Genomic DNA, 20,928 nt, shown 5'->3' on the forward strand with positions numbered 1-20,928 from the left:
ACTGTACTTGGGCAGTTTTAAGTTTCCTCTCGCCTGAAGCTTATCAGAATCCAGGTTGTCCTTCACCTGGTCCGGTACAGTATTTTTTTCCACTAAACAAGTAATCCAAGACTATCTTTATGGTTTTTATTCCCACTAGCAAGATCAAACCCCAGGCTTAAACCTGTCATCTTGCTAGTAACTCAGCAAACATATACGGAGCCTGCCCATGAGCCAGGAATTAGGCTAACTGCTGGGAATAGAGAGAAATAAGTTATAGACTTTGACCTCCAGTTCCCAGAGTCTAGTCAAAGAGGCAGAAATGTGAACAATTCATTGCAGTGCAGTGCAGTAAGTGCTATAATTCAGCTAAGAATTGGAAATAGAGTTGAATAAAGAAAGATTAACTCTACTTGTGGTAACTGGAGGATAGTGTCCAAGAGAAGACGATGATTAAGTTAAAACTTGAGATACACGTAGGAGTGTGACTGGTGGACATGGGGAAAAGGAATTCCTGGCAGGATAAACAGCTCGTGCAAAGGCATGGAGGTGTGAAACAGCATGACTTCGGTGTTATCATTACGTGCTAATGAATTGAGTTACACTTCCTGGTGTCACCCCTTCAATCAGCAGTGCCGACCTCTGCAGTTTGCACCAGATACCATTCATTCATTTAGCAAGTATTTATTGAGCCCCTACTACTTGATGAACTCGGTTCTAGGGGCTGAGGAGACAGCAAAACTGGCAAAGTCCCTGACTTTAAGGAGCCTACATTCTAGTGGGAGGAAGCAGGTAATAAAAAAACAATACATTACAGAGTGATAGGGTTATGTAAACAGGTAGCTGCCATGGCATAGAATCTCAGTTCCAGAAATACATTATTTAGGATTTGTTTGGCTGCACATAACAGAAAAGGCCAATATAACAGACTTACACAATATAGAGTTTATTTCTTATATAAAAGAGATAAGTAGTTCAGGGCTGTAATGGTATTTATCAAGTTGTCAGAGACCCAGACCCCTTCTAACATTCTATTCCACCATCTTTAGGATGTCGCTCTAATTCTCATGTTGCAAGACAAATGCTGGTGCTCCAGGAATGACACAATGGTCTAGGCGGCAGGATGGAGGAACTGAGAAGGGTCGGCCCTCTTCCTGTTAAAGAGATATAAGAAGGATCATACATCATTTCTAGTTACTGTGGCCCTGCCTAGCTACAAGGAAAACTTGAAAAATAGTTTTTTAGCTGGGTAGCAACAATCTCAGGTAAAAGTGAGCATTCTACTTCCAAAGAAGGGAGAAATGAATAGGAAGTGTAATAGTCAAGCTCTCAACAGGAAACAATTGGTGCTCTCAAAATTAAGGAAATTTATTTACAAAGGGACTATTATAAAGGTGAAGATCAGGGTTCCACAAGGCACAGTGCAGTGACCTGGGGGCTTGTAGCAGCTGTGTAGTTACCAATCCAAGATCCAAAGGGACAAGGGGGTGAGAAGTCTCAGAACCCAAAAGGAGAGAGGAATGTGTAGATTTGGTGGCCTTGGAAGAACTGTGACTTTGGTTGAGGGACTCAGACAGCCAGAAGTGGCCTTGCAGGGAGGATGTCAAGGCAATAAATACCCTGCCCCTCTTCCTGCCCTCCCTCCACTCTCAGGCCGGGGCTTTCCTTTATCCTACCCTACCTGGAGGGCACTGAGCCCTAGGCACGGAGCGGGGAAGGAAAGTGAAGAGTGGATCTAGGGGGCAAACAGGAAACATTGAGCACAAGGCACAGTGGCAATCTCAGCCACAGGGAAGGTTTGGAAACACCAGACTCCTGTCCACTTGAGTTTTGCATCCAGTCCTATTTCTCTCTCACAGGTCTTCTTCCTCTATTCTTTCTCTCATGCTCCTTAGCCCTTCTCCCTGCCTGCTCCTAATAATGCTACTTTGACACTTCCTGATGAAGGTTCTACCTTTCCAACAGACAATCCTTCACTGGATCACTTCTAACCTCTTGATCTAGCACTCTCTAACTCAGAAACTATCTTCATGCGGTGTGCTCCCACTTCAACCTGTTTCTACCCCGAGAGTAGGAATAGTTGAAGCTCATAGAAATTCACAAAATCTGAAATATAGAGAGTTCATGAGTAATGACGCAAATTCATTTTATAGATCAGCACTCTTCAACATGGGTAATTTCAGAATTTTAGTCATCCATTTTGCACCTACCATTTTATTCCTAACCTGCTATTAACTGGAGTGTTCTGCTGGTCTCTTTGGGTTAGTTTAATTCCAGGGGTCTGCTAATAACAGAAAACATAAATACTTCCTCAAGCTTAATAATGATTATATTAATGCTCTTTGCTGAAGACACTGATGATCAATTCAACAAATAAACCCTGGAAACAAGACAGTCAACCCAGACACAATATCTATCAGATAAGCATCAAGTGATATGGGATAACCACTAATCCTACAAAAAAAACCTTTAATGTTAAGCAAGGATTGAGCCTTTCTAAAAGTCTTCTCTTTTGTGGTTGGTTTTTGTGGGCAGTCTATGCATTAGTAGCTATAGCTTCCACCACCAAAATTGTTTATTTTTCCTAAAAAACAATAATTGATTAAAAATTTTTTAAATCCTGAGATCATAATTATTCTGTTTTTATAGAGACACCACCATTAAAACTCCAGTACTAACGTACTCAGAACAGAATCAGTAGAAATAGCTTCACTACAGTCGCAGCCATTTTGTTTTGTGTGTGGTGTCAGGCAAGCTACTTCAACTCCTACGCCTCGGTTTGCTCATCTGTACATTAGGGATAAAAACATTTCAATTATTTCCATCCAATTACTTTTATAATATACATAAAAGTATACTATATTTTAAACATCCCTCTGTGCTCTTTTTTCCTTTTTAAAAAAAGCAACTTTATTGAGCATAATTTACCCACATTAACATTCACCCATGTTAAATGTCCAGTTTCATGAGTTTTGATAAGTGTACAGTTTTATAATCACCTATTTACCACCACCACCACCACAATCAGGATATAGAACATTTTCATCACCCCAAAAAGTTCCCTCATGCCCCTTTGCAGTCAGTCCTCTCCCACTTCCACCACCCTTTTCAACCTCTGATCAGCTTTCTGTCACTGCTTTTGCCTTTTCTAGAATGTCAAATAAATGGAATCATACAATATGTAGTCTTTTGGGTCTGGCTTTGTTCACTTGGGATAGACCTTTTAAGATTGATATGTGTTTTTGCATATGTCAATAGCTTGTTCCTTTTTAATTGCTGATAGTATTCCATTGGATGGATTTACTAGAATTTGTTTATCCATTCACTTATTGTTGCGTGTTTGAGTTGCTTCCAGTTTTGGGCTATTATGACTAAAGCTGCCATGAAATAACATTAATGTGCACGTTTTTACGTAGACTTATGTTTTCATTTCTCTTGAGTACGTACATAGCTAGAAGTAGAATTGCAAGGTCATATGGCAAGTGTAAGTTTAACCTTATAAAAATTGTCACACTGTTTCCCAAGGAGGCTATGCCATTTTTTGCATTCTCATCTGCAGTAGAGAGTTCCAGTTGCTCCATAACCTTTTGAGCACTTGATATTTTCAGTTTTTTAAATTCTAGCCACTCCAGTGGGTATAGTAGTATCTCACTCTGGTTTTAATTTGTATTTGCCTAATGTTTCACCCCACTGTGCTCTTGATGATTTTATGAATTTATACTCTGGGACAGTAATTCTCAAACATTTCATCATCAAGGATCATTTTTTGTACACATACCCTCACTCCCTACCATCATGTATCCCAGATTTTTTTAACCAAACCATATTAATTCATAATTATTTGTTTCATTATTTTTTAAACAGTCAAGAACATCTGTGACTGCCCCTCAGAGCTGATCTTTCACACTGAGTTGATTATTACAATCCTGAAGTTAAGGTGTGAGTTAACCTGCCGAGTCCCACTTGAGGGTAAAAATTGTTCGGAAACCTCTATTACCACTTTCACAGATCCCTTAAGTACCCAGGAACCCAACACTGTAAATTAGTCTTAAGAAAAAAAGCATCGCTAGGCTAAGGTAAATTAACCTAAACCCAGTTAAAATTATTGCCAAGTCTAAATAGGTGATAGCTAGATTAATGAGAGCTCAGAATTCATTTGCTCTCAGAATTCGCTTGTTCTCGGAATTAATTTATTCTTATATACTAAAAGCTTGATCATCACCTTGGAACTACATAAATTTCTCATTAAAAACATGCTTTGTGATGGAATTATTTTGGAGTTTCTTTTCGAGTAGAGTGTAGGCTCAAGAAAATAAATTTGTGGAACTTCTAGTGGTTTCATTGTTTACTTCAAGAAAAGTCGATGTCCATAATAACTTCAATAAGAACTCTCATCATCAGAGGTATTAACCATATTCCTGGCCACCTCCTCGGATGTCTTAATGAGACACTCACAGCAAAACCTCCCCAGCAAGGTGAGATATCAACATTCTTGTATCAAGGTTAAATACAATGAAAGCCCAGGGCTTTTACAATTAGCCTTTCTACAGCAGTCTGAAGCTTCAAAGTATTTTGGTGTCATTAATTTGATGGCTAGAACCACAGACTGGCTAGAACAAAATGCTCTCTACTCCTTATCATGGCCTTAAATCAGAGCTACTAATTTAGGATCCTGAAGACTTACTCTAAATGCTCTGCTTTAAGAGAAAATGTAATTGCCAGTTACCCCTTCATTGTTCATTAAGAACACAGAGTGCTTCCAAATGTTTCTAAGGATAGATTCATACTCCTTCACAGTACAACTGGGTGTGCACGAGTAGTCAGAATTCTGAGTCCACGGGTGAGTGGATCCGGTGGTGATAAGGGGCAGATTCCCAGCCAAGCCGGATAGATATCACCATCTCTAAGAGTAGGATAATGGAAACATCAGTGGCTTTGGACAGTCAAAGTTCACATTTTAAGTCACTTCCTGGCTAGGCTAATCTTGGGGAATTTAGCATCTATGAGCCCCGATTTCTCCATTAGTATAAATTAGGTCTATAAATGATACTTCACAAGGTAGTTGCATGAATTAAATGAGATACAAATATAAAGGGAGCTTGCCAAATGATGTCTTTCTGAAAGAGACCGTGGAGTCCAAAGGGACCTTTAAAAAATGGCATCCTCTTCACATTCTGGGCTATTTATTATTACACAGTCACTAGCCCTAGGGGAACCAGGTCCTTGACAATAAAAGGTACCTCAGTTTTCTGGTGACTCTTTCGCACCAGACTAGATTGGAGTTTTAGCCTCTGTGCAAAGCAGCCAACTCTTTTGATCAAAAAATAGATAAGGGGTGCTTTTCTGGAAATGTGTGGTGGTTCTTTTTGCTTTGGTCAAAGGGGTTAGAAGGAGAGACTTTAAAATATTTCTTCAGTTCCTACTATGTGCAAGGCATGCGTGACTACAATGCAGCGGTATGAGCAGGGACACCGGTACCAGGATTGCCTGCGCTCCTCCACCTCTTTACTAACTGTGGGACCTGTAGAGATGTCAGCTTACTCATCTTAAAATTGGGGTTATAACAGTATCTGTTATGAGGATTAAATGGATAATGTTTACAAAATGCTTTAGTAGAGTGCCTGGCACAAAGTGCTATGTGTTTGATAAGTTCATTTTGATTGTGTTTAATGTTTATTTCACCTATAGGTCTTGCTTTTTCCACTGGATTGTAAATCCCCAAGGAATGAATGAATCTTGGAAAGGGAAGGGAGGAATTCACATTTCCCTTTGTGCTAGAGACTGTCCCTATACCTACTCTGTGTTAGATCGTCTTACGTGCCTTACACTCATGTAATTTGCACCCTTTGAGATGATATCATTTTCTTTTTACAGATAAACTCAGAGAGGATAGGTGAATTGCCTAAGGTTGTACAGTATCGGACAGAATTCAAATCTGGTCTAGTGACAAACCCCATAATCATATGCCTCAATAGTTATGAGGATATGGAGGGGAGAATCCAGTGCTTGCCGCATGATTACATTCTGCTGTTATTATCTCTCATCGGTTGCCCTAAAGTGTTTAGTGTATGTTTCTGAAAATACAAGGACATATACTCAATATTATGCCTATGGATCATAGAAATAAAGGTATTTATCCTATTTTCCTGAAGCAAATACAAATTTATGTCAGAGAAAAAAGAAAAGAATAATTAATAACTATATTCCTGGGGGAGGATAAAGGAATAGAAGGGATGAAAGGAGGAAAGAAGAATAAGGGAAGGGAAGACATTTTGCTGACCAGTAAATGCTATAAACTTCATTTGTAAGACTGATGAACACAAACATGCAGGAAGCATCATAAGAAACATAGAATTAGCTTCTACCTGGAGGAAAGAAAAGGTCAGCAGACAAACATGTCACACGCCACCAGGAAGCACCCATGTGAACAGACTCAGGTGCAGCCAGGCACAGGAGCCATCCCCAGGACAGATGAGTTTCAAACCAGGTATTAATACTAAGCAAGAGTGAAGAGGAGACTGGGGCCCATTGTCATTGCTGTTGGTAAGGCTGAAACCTTCAGGTAAGGCTGACAAATCAGTGGCTTTTGGAATTGGGTTTTGAAAAATGCTGTTTAGAGTACTTGTGAAAGATTGTTTCATAAGACAGGGAGTGTAATGAGAAGGAGAAAGGGAATGGATAGGCCAGATGTAGAAGAGGCAGAAGGAAAGGAAAAGGAGAGAGAATGGGATCAGTAGAAAAGAATATTAAAGGTATAGATAAAAATTCAGATCATTAATTAGGTATTTTAATTTAGCACTGAAACTATATGCTGAGGATACAACAGAATAATAATAGACACCATCATTCTCTGAATGTTCAGAAGGTGCCAGGTACCGTGGTAACGGGTTACACACTTTTTTTCTGTTTTAATCTTAACAGCTCTCTGAGGTGAGGATTCCAGGCTTGAGAGGTTAATCACGGCTAGTTAGCGGCAATCAGGGATTCCTAAACCAGGTCTATCTGAGTTAAGATGATGCACTTTCCTTCTCATCCCTCCTCATCTTCTTTTAAATTTTTATAGGATTTTAAAAAATGCATTTATGTATATTGTTAATTGTAAAAAGGGTAGGTATTTATTGTAGAAAAAATGGAAAACACTGTTAATAAGGTAACGAAGTAATAAGATTTCCCAAATCTGTACTATTTTAAAGAAGTACAGGAAAGAACCTCCTGAAACTGATTGCTAAAGCATGTACGAAAGATCCTGCTCTTGCACTCACATCAACATTGAGAATCATCCTTTTAAAAAATGCCCATTTGATAAAGAGAAAGGGAAGCTCATTGTTATTTTAATTTAATTAGCAATTTTCTAATACTGCTGAGGTTTTATGGTTTTTCATGGTTTTGGCATCTCCTACTTTGTGTGTGTGTGTGTCACATACTAATATCATTTCTTCATTTTCTTTTGGAATGTTTGTTTCTTACCGATTTGTAAAATTATATTAAGCATGTTAACTTTGTCTATTATATGTAGCAAACATTTTTCGTAGTTTCTCTTGTTTTGTTTCTAGGATGTTTTGACATAAAGAAGCTTTTCCTTCTTGGTAATCAAACCTATCGAACAATTCCTTTATGTTGTCTCTTTTCCTTTCTTTGCTTTGGAAAGGCCTTCTCTACCCCAGGATTGGCTTTGTTATCTTCTAACAGGCTGGGTTTTGAAGGAGGCAAGGGATGTGGATTGACCCAGAGGAGAAGGAAGGGATTTAGAGATTCAAGGCAGGAGCAGTGATGGAGCTGATGCAGCCAGAAGCAGAGATGAGGCCCAGGGATTGGCAAATAGAAACTGGATTGCATCAGTCTACAGAAGGCAGACACGGAGAAGAAACTATACAGGCTTGGGCATTGAAGGCTGAGCTGTGGAGCTTGGTATTGATTTGTTAAACAGGAAATAGAGACTTATGCCAGCTTCTCCCAAAGGGGAATCCCAGGTGGGAAAAGAAGCTTACACAAGGATAAATTTGCTAGAAGTTGCACAGATCCAGGGCCAGAAGAGCTGGAACACTGTTGCTGCAATCCAGGCCCCAGGTGATGACATACTAAACTGGCAGGGCTGGCCATAGAAGTGGAATGGATCGATGAAGCAGGTCTAAGAAATGTTTCTGTAGGGAAAACAACAAAAAATAAATAACAGCCACAAGAACAAACCCAGGACATTGTGACTTAGTACACTAGGAGACACACAAAAGATAGAGGTTAACATGTCTCCAGTGTTGGGAGAAGGAGGTAAGGTTTCTGTTTCAACAATAGCAGCAGGGAGATTTGGAAGGATGAACTGGTTTCAGGAGTAGTGCAAAAGAGGAAACCTCAGCTTAGTGTTTGGATGCTCTAATTTCTTGGCAGTGATGGAATACCCACAAGCACCTATCCCTTGGCTAAGAAGAGAGAGAAAACAGCTCCCCCGTGGAATGAAGGAAGCTTGAGATCAAGCAGGAAACTGAGGGAATTGATTCTCTCTTCCCCGACATATGACCCTGAGCAGGCCTGTGCTTGAAGGAACATAAAACAGCTTGCTGTCTCCTTGGGCATGTTTGGGGACTGACTAATTAATGAGCACAGAGTCTAAAAGGAAGTAATGACAACTTCCATGTTGGTGTCAGTGCTTGGAGTGAGACCCCCCCAAGTAGGGTTGCCAGATAAAATAAATCTCTGTTACATTTGAATTTCAGATAAACAGTGAGAAAACTTTTAGCATAGGTATTATCCAAATGTTGTATGTGACATATTTATACTAAAAAATTATTCACTGTTTATCCGAAATTCAAATTTAACTTGGTGTCCTGTACTTTTATTTGCTAAACCTGGAAACCCTACCTACTAGGGGAGATTCCAGAAGTCTCCAAGAAGATAATAGTTTGTACTAGCAGTTGGTTCTGTTTCTGGGAAACAGAAAACATGGCAGGAAATTTCAACTTCCCAAAAAAGAGAAGAGGCAAATTGGGCAGGAGGAAGAGATGATAAATGCAGAACAGATGAATTAATCAATTTGTTTTTCTTGAGCTCTTGCTTTACATTGTGCTGGGTACTCTAGGGGCTTCAAAGAGCTGATGAGTTTGTTTGGTTTTTTTTGAGGATGATTAGCCCTGAGCCAACATCTGTGCTCATCTTCCTCTATTTCATATGTGGGACATCTGCCACAGCATGGCTTGATAAGCAGTGCATAGGTCTGTGCCTGGGATCCAAACCAGTGAACCCTGGGCCACTGAAGCAGAGCATGCGAACTTAACCACTATGGCACTGGGCCAGCCCCTGACAATGAGTTTTGGGCTAATTCCTATAGTCAGTCATTTAACAAGAATATGCTGAGAACCTGCTGTGTGCTGGGTTCAGGCCTCGGAACTAAATTCTCAGATGAAGAAGAAAGCGTTGGAGCTTACAACAATAGGAGAGACTGGAATAACTCAGGAAAAAACATTTGGAGACTCATTCAAGATGGAATCTATTTGGGAACTAAAAGTGTGTCTTTGAAGAGCAACAGGGTGAGTGAAGAAGCGATGTCTCCTCTATCTTCATGGCTTTGCTTAGCTAGCTTGGAAAGGAATCCATAGTTGAAAGGAAGTAACCATCAGCTGAAGGTCACACATTAATTAAAGGATAGGGGCTTTGAGCCAAGCCTCGAGTCACTCTAAAGCTCTTTCCATGACACCATACTGCTGCTATAACAAAGAGCTCATGAGACGACATGCCGATTGCTTGCATTGACATGAAGATGAAAAAGTCTGCTCTCACCGCAGGAATATTTTCTGAAAAGAAAGTGCTGAACGAGAGCATTCTTCCTCCAGCCACCCTTTTTTCCCTCCAAGTTCCGAGATCCTTTGTAAGAGGGATTTCTTCTGTGAGAAAGTTGAGAGTGCAGGTGAGTTTTCCTGTTGAGGATGAAAGATGGTGAAGGGTTCCTTGCTTGACAGATGTAGGAAAACTGATGTAGAACTTCCTTATGTCAAGAGCTCTCCTTCATGTCCTCTTCTATCCTGAAATGCTGTTGGCTCCATATCTGATACGAGAGTGGCTGTGAGGTCATGAGACCTCTGCAGCCCATCTGATGGGAAACCCGGCACCTCACGTACAGCATTGTGTCTCCTTACTTAAGGCATGACTGTTATAGGGCCAGAGACAAAGGGACTCACTAGTGTTTTTAAGAGTACTTAACAATTTATAAAGGGCTCCAATCCACATATATCTCTTATTACTCAGAAAAATCCTGGGAATTATTTTCAGATGGAGAACCCAAATCTCAGAGATGTTAGATACTTAGTCCAGGTTCACACTGCTTAAAAATGTTAGGGTCAGGACTCAGGGCTTAGGTTCTTCTAATCCTAAATCTCAAACTCTACTCACAGCACAGCTCCCTGTCTTCTAGGCAATTCCCTGTAAACAGCAATAAAACCCTGTTGCTGGGGACCGTCTTCAGGGGACTTGAGCCCTTGGATCCGAGAACTTATTGTCAAGGGACTTGGCCTCTAAGTCTCGCCCTTCTTTCTCTGATAAGAAAAACTACCATTTCCTGAGCGCATTCTGTGTACCATGCATCATTGTGAAAGCAGTTTATAGTCTCCATCTATTTAATCTTCACTATAATCCTATGCGTGTGTGTATTTATATATGGCTGTGTGTGCACATGACTTGCTCGACCTCACATACTACTAATTGATTGAGCCAGAATTCCAGTATTCTAGCCTAGGACTGTTTGATTCTGAAGCTGCTCTCATATACTTTCACATTCTACTTTCTATACTGTTGTTCCTATCTTTGAAATGCACAAAGTGACATTCAAACATGCTTTCACCTTTTAATTTTCAAATTTCTTTACTACATGTTTATTCTGTGACAGACATAAGAGGAAGAGAAAAAACTGTGATCCCCCAAAGGACTCTCAAATTTGGACTTTATTTTACTAGTTGACTAAGAACAATAATTTTTGAATGCATTTTGAGGATCATGTTTATATTTCTGCTGTGAGTCAAAGGTAGCTGTTTGTTTAAGGTCTCCAAAGCTTAACTATTGATTTATTCAGGCTTTAAACCGGTTCCTTTCCAAACCAACATGAGTGCTGTTTGTCCCCAACTATGTTACAGTCTTTCAAGTGTCTACACTTAATGAGGACTCTACCACAGTTTCTCAGTTAGGTGTGAATGGCCTGGTCTCTGACATTTGGGTTCAATTTGCACAGCTGACATCTCAAGGAAGGCTCAAGTTTTTCTTCAAGGCATACATCTTCTCACCTTTCAGTGAGGGGAACCCTGTGCTGATTTTCCTGAAGCTTTAAGACAAAAAGGAAGTCACAATGAAGAGAGGGGGCCTAGGGCAGAAATGGGGGCTGGTACAGCTCCTGAGGGGGAAGATACAGAGCAGAGCCCCTGTGTGCTCACCTCCTCCACTTAATCGATTAACAAATATTTACTGAGCACCTACAGTGCCTACGTGCTAGCTGTATGGGGACTCTGGTCATACCCTCCTAGCAAGTGGGAGTAGACAGACAAGTCAATAGGTCATTATAGTTTCCTCTTCCTACACAAAATGCTCGCAGAGTATAAAGGTCAGTCCCTGACTTTAAGTTCTAGTCACAGTTGCTGATCTACAGGTTGGGGACCATTGATGTTTTTCTTTTTTTAAGCTCACATATTTTGAGCTTTTGCCATTTGTCTGGTGATGTGACAAAAAAGTTTTATATTCATCGTGTAAGACTGTTTCCTTGTCCATTAAATAGAGGCAGTAATATTGCTTTACCTCCACCTCTACCACAAGCTACCTTGTGGGGTTATATTAAATGAGATGATGACAATAATAGCTACAATTTGTTGAGAGTGAATCCTGTGCCAGGGACCACGGTAAGTATAGCTATTGCTTAATGTAACCCTTACAAAAATCATGAGGCGTGTAATCTTATTAGCCACATTTCACAGATAAGCACATTGAGGCTCCAACTGGTTAAATAAGTTGCCCAAGCTTACAAGGAAAGTAAGGGATAGAGTTTGGACTCTAATCTAAATTAGTCAGAGGTTAAAGCTACGTGCTCAACTCTGATCCAGTGTGTCCTCATAATGAATGTGTAAGAAGATTCTAATGCATGGTTTGGCAATGGCTGCTGTCTGTTGTCTGTTTCTAATCCATTTTTCAATGCTATAGATAAACAGTTTTAAAAATTAAAATTTAAAACTTTCTCTGCTGAACAACATTGGACAGATTTATTCTTGACCAAACAAACAGAAAGACAAGGCCATCCCTTGGGGGCTTGGAAGCCAAAGTGAATGCATTTCCATTGCAGGCTCCCTTTTTGCCTTAATTAACTTTTTTTTTCTGGTTAAAAATACGTTTTGGTGACCTTTGGGAGCACCTTTGAAGGGAAAAAATTCACCAAAGGGCAACACATAGCCTGACCTAAAAGTGAGAAGGGTGGAGAGTGGGAAGGGAAGTAATATTTATTGAACTCCTCTGTATGCCAGTCATCTTAAGTATGTTATTCACTCACTTTGCTCACAAAATTGATTGAGCACACACTGTGTGCCTGGAACTGGCTGCGGCTGATCTGTCAAATTCTTACCACAACATTGCAAAATGAGGACACAGAGCCTCAAAATAGGTTAAGTAACTTGCCCAAGGTCACATGACCGGTTGTTGACAGAACACAGTTTCAAACCCTGGTCAGTCCGCTTTCAGTCTGTGCTATTTTTATTATACCTTTCTGCTTTGACCAGGTGATGCTGGGAAAGGAATGCTCTGAGGTTCTAAGTTGATAAGCCCAAGGTTTAAGTCCCAACTGAGACTCAAACCACCCCCTGCCCTTCTTCTCCGTTGGTTGATGCATACTTCCAGAGAAGCTGGGGAATTCAGGGAGACCAATAAACACTTTCTATGAGAAACCTTTCTTATAGACTCAGGAAACTAAGCATTGCTTTAAGCATTATTTTGTAAAATTGCCAGTAACTTTGAGTTTGGCTTTGAAGAAAGGACTTTTAGGAGTTGCTGATTGCTCTGGAAACTCTCTAAACACCACAGTTTTCCAGAGGCTGGAAGCTTTGCAGTGATTGTAGCGTTTGCACACCTCAGAGGCAGGTCACTATAGCTAGTGGGGACACATGCTTCTTCACTGACGTGTGACAGAAATCCTCCAGGCACAAACAGGCGGGGGGCCAACGCCTGCTCTGAGCAGTCCAAAAGGAGCTAGATACAAGGGGCTTTGAGTAAAAGGTTTCACAGGGTAAATCGCAGGGTGAGTCTCACACTTGCCCCTGTCAGCTATATAGAGAGGCACGTGTTTTTAGAACATTTTGAACTATTCTTTTATACATCAAAGAGAACAGCTTGCTCTCGAATTCTGCAGCTGCAGTGTTTACTATCACTATCCCATTTTTTCCTCTTAAATTTCTTGGTATGATTAAGACACAAATCAAAATAGTCTGCATTTTAGAAAAGATGGCAGGTTCCAGAATTTACATCTCCATCAATATCTGGTTGGTTAAAGAAAATCATCTAACTGTTCACATCAATAAGCATTTATTGAGCACTTACCATGTGCCAGTCATTGTGATAGTGGCTGATGACAAAGTAATGAATGGCTTCTGCTTTCAAGAAGCTTCCAGTCCAGTGGGGAAACAGTACAGATATGCAGAGTAATACTCAGAATACAATGGAGTATTTTTCACAACTGAGGTATTTTCAAGGCAGGCTGCAGGGTGCTGGTGCCAGGTAAGCCTGGGCTCATATCCCTAGTACTTCTTAATGACACACGGACCTTGGCCAGATAATCTCATCAATCATCAGTTTACCCCTCTGTTTGAGCTAAACAATGCCATCACATAAGACTCTTTTGAGATGCACCATAGTATCAGACTTAGATATCATCAAGGTAATCTGCCATAATTTACTATTGCTCTGTTATTTTTGAAAAATAATACATGTACCTGGTGAAAAAAATTCAAACAGTACTGAAGTATAAGTCTCTCTACCAACCTTGTCCCTGGCTCACCTCCTCAGAGGCAACCACTCTCTTCAGTCCTTTGTATATCATTCCACAGATGTTTTAATGCTCCATATATATACATATATATCTTAGAAAATTTCACACAAATGATAGCATCCTATATATACTGCTCTGTACTTTGCTTTAATTTATTTTGGATATCTTTCTATATCAGTACACATGGATTGCATCATTCTTTTTAATGGCTCTGTAGAATTACATTTTATGGATACACTTCAATTTACATAACCATCACCCTGTTGATAGACATCTCAGTTATTCTGATCTTTTGCTCTTACAATGCTGCAATGAATATTCTTCACATATATCTGTGCAAGTGTATTTCGGTAGGCTAAATGGGATGCTGGGTCAAAGTTACGGTCATTTTGATAGATACTGTCAAATTGTTCTCCAGAAAGATTGTGCCAATTTATACTCCCAACAACAATGTATAAGAATATTTCCCCATACCCTAGTCAAAATAATGTATCATTAAACTTTTTGATTTTTGCCAAACTGATTAAAAATAATATCTTACTTAGTTCTAATTTTCAGATCTCCTATTTTAAAGTGAGGTTAACATTTTTATCATGTATTTAGAAGCCACTTATAGATCTTTTTGTTCAGAAAGTTTGCCATAACTTAATCCAATAATAGAAAATTGAAGAATAGAAGGGGGTGGTTAACATAGAACACCCTGTTTGACACCAGAGACGAAAGATGAAGGAGACAAGATCTATGCAGTGAAGATTGGTCATTAAAAGTATTTAGGCAAGAGAAGTTGATTCATAATTAGAAAGGCATTTTGAGAAGCTCTGGACAGTGTGGAAGATGGATTGGAAATGGCAAGACTGGAGGGAGAAAAATAAAATAAAAAGTTATTGCAATAATCTAAGAAAGAGACAATAGTATCCTGAACTAAGGCACTGCCAGAAAGAATGGAGAGGAAACCAATTTGAAAAGCCTTTTTTTTTTTTTTAAAGATTTTATTTTTTCCTTTTTCTCCCCAAAGCCCCCCAGTACATAGTTGTATATTCTTCATTGTGGGTCCTTCTAGTTGTGGCATGTGGGACGCTGCCTCAGTGTGGTCTGACGAGCAGTGCCATGTCCACGCCCAGGATTCGAACCAACGAAACACTGGGCCGCTTGCAGCGGAGTGTGCAAACTTAACCACTCGGCCACGGGCCAGCCCCCTGAAAAGCCTTTCAGAAGCAGAATCAAAAGAACTTGATGACCCAATAAATGCCGCATATGAAAGAAAGAAATAATTTAGGCAAAGAAATGGATTAAAAAGAAAGAGAACACATGGGAGAGATTTTGGCCTCTAATATTACTAAACACCTACTAAGTAAGTGTTTTGATTAGTTATATATATATATATATATATATATATATGAAAATTGAACAAATTAAAATAATACACATACACATTGCATTTATTCAATTTCACAGTAACCTTATTAGGGAAATATTACAATCCATTTAAATATTAACCAAATTAGAAAAGTAAGTAATGTGTAAAATAAAAAAACCATTGGATTGTCCTGATTCATATCAAAATTCAACATCAGACATATCTAACTGCAAAAGTGATGCCCTGTACACTGTTCCAAGTTGCCTAGGCTTAAAGAAAAGATTCAGGGAGAAAAAATGATCTTACATCATGCAGGGAAGCAAACTGCCCACAACACTTGCAAAGCACCAGGAATTATTCCCTGAGCTTCTGTATCATCAGTTTAGTTTAAATATGACAATTCTCAGAGGAACCCACTATAATTCACAGCTGTCTCCATTCTGAATTGACCAGGGTCACCCTCTCTACAGAAAATAAACCCTCTTCCATTTCCCCTGTCATTTTTCTGCAACTCATTTGGGAAAACATGTCAAATTGTATTAAGACTTTTGACACTGTAAAAATAGCTATATTCAAATGTTTCACAAAAATGCCTCACCAAGAAGATAACATCTTCATTAAATATATTGACTGTTAAATTGGATGGGGATTGTGAACACATAATTAACATAACTGCTTTGGAAGAGTAATGGGCTGTTAGCAAAAAAAAAAAAAGGCTCATTATTTAGACCTGGATGTTACGTAGTATCTGTAAAAGTAGACCCTACATCACTGTCTATCTTGAAGAAATCATAGATTTATATTTCACTTTTAACACTAGTCAACTTGCTAGCTTCCTTCCATATGCATTATTTTATTCTCAGTCTTTTCATCAAATAGATGCCTTCATCATTGTAACCAGCTAGTGTTTGCTGAGCCTAGCAAGGTAATTGATTGCATGGCTGTTTAGTCTTTTGTTCCCAAAGCTAATTATACACTTCATACTACGTACTTACTGAAGTCTAAAAAAAAAAGGTAAACACTAAGCCAAATTGGAAAATATGAATGAGAATATCTAACTATAAATAAATGAACATTAATTTCCCAGGTATTGAATTATGAGTAAAAGTAGAGAAAGGACATAATAACTCTTCAGAAAAATAACGCTAAAGTACAAGTTTCAAGTTTCTCAAATTAGGGCCAGGATAAAGAGAGAACTTGGTGTCAGATCAGGTGAAAACGAGAAGGAAGAGGAGATGAGGAATCCCAAAAGGCTATGATGGCCTTTGCAAACATCTGAGGAGTGGGCAGCATAAGAAGAGAGATCAGCCTTGTTCTATAAGAGAATTCAGACAGGAAACTCAAGAGCAGAGTCTGCCAGGAAAGAAACTTTCTAAGAGAGTTGTCCCTTTCCCTGAGCTTCCCTGAGAGAGGCATGAATCTTGATTATCCATGTTTCTTGGGGCGCCATACAGTACCTGACAAAGTATAGGGTTTGTGGAGTGAACTGAATAAATGGAATGAGCTGCCATGGGAGGTAGTGAGTTCTCTATCACTGGAGGTGGCTAGGAGGTTGGAGTGAATCTGAGAAAACAGAGGGCTAGAGAACATGCTTGATTATGTTCATGATCCCTTCCAACTACGATTCTTTTTTTCTTTGAGGAAGATTAACCCTGAGCTAACATCTGTGCCCATCTTCCTCTACGTTATATGTGGGACGCCTACCAAGAGGTGCCACGTCGACACCTGGGATCTGAACTGGGGAACCCTGGGCTGCTGAAGCGGAATGTGTGAACTTAACCGCTGTGCCACCAGGCCAGCCCCATAACTGTGATTCTTATATTTCAAAATTCCCAAGAAGTTTGAAAATCTTTAGCATAATATGATCAGCCTGTTCTCTGCCACATTTCAAAACATATTTCCAGTCTACTCACTTCTGTCCATCTCTGTTGTCACTTTCTTAGCCCAAGCCACCATCTTGACTACTGTACCGGACCCCTAAAAGGTTTCCTTGATTCCACTTTTGCAGCCAATGTACTCTCTAATATGGTAATGAGTAGACAGCCCTCCCACTTAAAACCCCTCAATGAAAAAAAATAAGAGACATAAAAAGTAGGAGGGAGGAAGTAAATTGTATATTGTTTATAGATGATATAATTGCTTACCTGGGGAAAAAAGATAATAAACTGAATAACTTACAGACAAAAGTAGAATTTAATTCAGTGGTTGGGTTAAAAAATTAACTCATAGAAAAATTAATATGCACCCTTCAAGCAAACAATGACCAGTTTGAAAATATTAACGACATCAACAAAAACGACAACCGTCTGGGAAGAAATTGTAAGAAATACACAAGGTCTATGTTAAATGCTAAGGAACACAAAAGATTTGAACAGGGGCCAGCCCTGTGGCCCACTGGTTAAGTTCCCACTCTCTGCTTTGGCGGCACAGGGGGCATCCCACATGCCACAACTAGAAGGACCCACAACTGAAAAGATTTGAGCAATTAGAAAGGCAGCCCCTGTTCATGGATAGGAAGACTCAAGATCAGAAACAAAATCTATGATTTAAAACTCATCTAATAAAAATCCTAACAAAATTTTCTTTTGGAAATAGATAAGCTGATTCTCAAATTCATAGGAATAAAATAAATAAAAATAGCAATAAATACTCTAAAAATAAATTCAAGTCCTACCAGTTATTAAAACATTCTAAGGTTACAATAACTAAAACAAAAAAGAGATCAGTGAACAGAAGAAAAACTATAAAAAATACAATCAAAAACACATAGGAATTTAATATATAAAAAGGTCTCATTTCAAATTATTGGGGAAAGATGTCTTAGTCAATAACTCTTCATAAAACGCAGGACAACTATCTGGAGGAAAAAATTAGCCTGGAGCATACCTCATTCTGTATACCAAAAATAAATCAAAGATTTAATTGTTATTTTAGAATTACTAAGGGAAAGAGGAGGTATTTTATAATTTTTCTTTTTCTGAGGAAGATTTGCCCTGAGCTAACATCTGTTGCCAATCTTCCTCTATTTTGTATGTGAGCCACCATCACAGCATGGCCCCTGATAGATGAGTAGTCTAGGTCCACGCCCAGGAACTGAACCCGGGCCATTGAAGAAGAGGGCACCAAACTCAACCACTAGGCCTCTGGGGCTGGCACAGTATTTTATAATTTGAGTGAAGAAGAGGAATAAACAAGTTGTCATTATTCACACATGATATTGTTACATACATAGAAAATCTAGAAGAATCTACAGATAAATTACTCAACTTAAAAAGTAAGTTTAAGCAGGTTGCTGGATAAAGGGCCAATATACAAATCAATCGTATTTCTATATTTCAACAATGAACAGTCATGAATGAAATTTTTAAAAAGATAACATTTAGAAGTTTCAAAGACAGTACTGAGGAATAAATTCACACACAAAAAATGTGTGAGATCTCTACATAGAAAACTATAAGCTTTGCTGATAGAAATTACAGAAGAACTAAATAAAGAGAAGGCTTTACTGTGGTCATGGATTAGAAGACGCAATGATTTTAAAGATGTTAATTTGCCCCTTATTAGCTACAGACTCAATGCAGTTCCCATCCAAATCCCAAGAAGACTTTTGTTTGTGAAACTCTATAAGCTGATTCTAAAATTTATGAGGACATGGAAAGGACCAATAATAGCCAAGACACTTTTGAAAAAGAATAAGTTAGGAGTAATTACTCTATCAGATAGCAAGACTTCTGATAAAGCTATAGTAATTAAGGCAGGATGGTAACGGTGCAAGAAAGAAAATAGACCAATGGAACACAAAGCCCAGAAATGAACTGCCACACAAACACCTGATTTATAACAAAGGTGGCACTTCAAAACAGTAGGGAAAGGACAGTCTTTCAATAAATGGTGTTGCATCATTAGATATCCATATGCCAAAAAAAGGTAAGACAATATACAAAACTTAGCACTGAGTAGATGATAGCCCTAAATATGGCAAACAGAATAATAAAACTTCTAGGATGTTACATAGGAGAGTATCTACCTTGAGGTAGATGAAAATTTCCTAAACAGAACCCAAAAAAGCACAATACAGGGAAAGATTGATGGGTTGACTACTTTGAAATGAAGAACTTCTATTCATGCAGAGACAGCATTAAGAAAATGAAAAGGCAAAGCACAGATGGAGACGAGATGTGTGTAACACATACAGTATACTAGGATTTATATCCAATATATAGGGAAACACCTACAAACCATTAAGAAAATGTCAGACAATCCAAATTTATAAACGGGCACGTATCTTCAATAGGCATGTTGCAAAAGAGGATATTCAAATGGCCAATGAATATCAGTATTCCAGGAAATGTTAATTAAAACCACCATGATATACCACAATATATGCACTAAAATGGCAAGTATCAAAAATGCAAAGGAAGGAAAAACACGTGGAGCAGTAGCTCTCACATATTGCTGATGAGACTATGAATTGGTACAACCAACAGGGAAAACCCTTTGGTATTAGCTGTGGAAGTTGCATGTGCACATACCTATGACCCAGTAATTCTGCTCCTAGGAACATACCCAATAGAAATGCATGCACATGTGCATCAAGAGACATATACAAGCAAATTCACAGCAGCATTTAGCATTATTCATAAGAGCAAAAATCTGGAAACAATCAACACGACCATAAACAGTACAATGAATAATAAATGGTGGCATATTTTTGTAACAGAAAATTATACAATGAAGAAATAAACACACAACATATTGAGCTAAAGAAGTCAGATATAAAAGAATATTGTTGTGTATATTATTTCATTCTTAAAGCTTAAAAACAAGCGAAAACTAAACTATAGTCTTTAGGAATTCATTATTACGCAGTAAAACTATAAAGAAAAGCAGGAAGTTATTACCATGAAAATCAGGACGGTGGTTACCTTTTGATGTGAGGGAGGGGGCGTAAGAGGGCTTTGGGGATGCTAGCAGTGTTCTATTTCTTGATATTGGTGGCGGTTACATGGCTGTTTGCTTTGTGATCATTTATTGAGTTATACGTTTTGTTTTATGGACTTTTCCGTATATGCATTATATTTCACAATTTGAAAAAAGGTTTTTAAAAAACCATTCCAGAGTGGAAGCATATGTGGCAAAATGTCAACATTGCTGCAACTAGGTGAAGGGTATATGGGTATTGGACTGGTCTTTCAACTTTTCTGTAACTTTTAACATTTAAAACAAAGTTGGAGGAAAAGCTCTCTTTTGATCTAACTTCCCCGTGGCCACTGCCCCGTTTTAACCCCTTACCTTACAGCAAAGCTCCTTGGAAGTGTTTTCTAGATTCAGGGTCTCCAGTTCCTTTCCTCCAACTCTCTGCTGAATATACTCCTACCGGGGTTTTGCTTCCACTACAGCAGTGAAACTGCTCCTCTCAAGGTCACCAGCGACCTCCACGTCACTAAATCCAACGGTCACGTCTCAGTCCTCGCCCTTATTTTCCATGCTCAGTATTTTACACTGTTGAGCTCTCTCCTCCCTGAAACATTTTCCAGCTTCCAGGAGACTTGCCTGATTTTTCTCTTACTATTCCAGATGCTTCTTGTCATTTCCT

General features: G+C 38.9%; 1 long non-coding RNA gene across 1 annotated transcript; it reads right to left on the reverse strand.

Moving 5' to 3' along the window:
• Positions 1 to 915: 915 nt before the first annotated feature.
• Positions 916 to 20,928, reverse strand: LOC139041126 (uncharacterized). Its single transcript, XR_011495785.1, has 3 exons — positions 20,625 to 20,928; positions 7,968 to 8,120; positions 916 to 1,133 (listed from the first exon to the last, which is right to left on the reverse strand). It is a non-coding gene; the product is annotated as an uncharacterized lncRNA (long non-coding RNA).

This window comes from Equus asinus, chromosome 20 (genome assembly GCF_041296235.1).
Source record: "Equus asinus isolate D_3611 breed Donkey chromosome 20, EquAss-T2T_v2, whole genome shotgun sequence".
In the NCBI taxonomy this organism is placed as follows: Eukaryota; Metazoa; Chordata; class Mammalia; order Perissodactyla; family Equidae; genus Equus; species Equus asinus.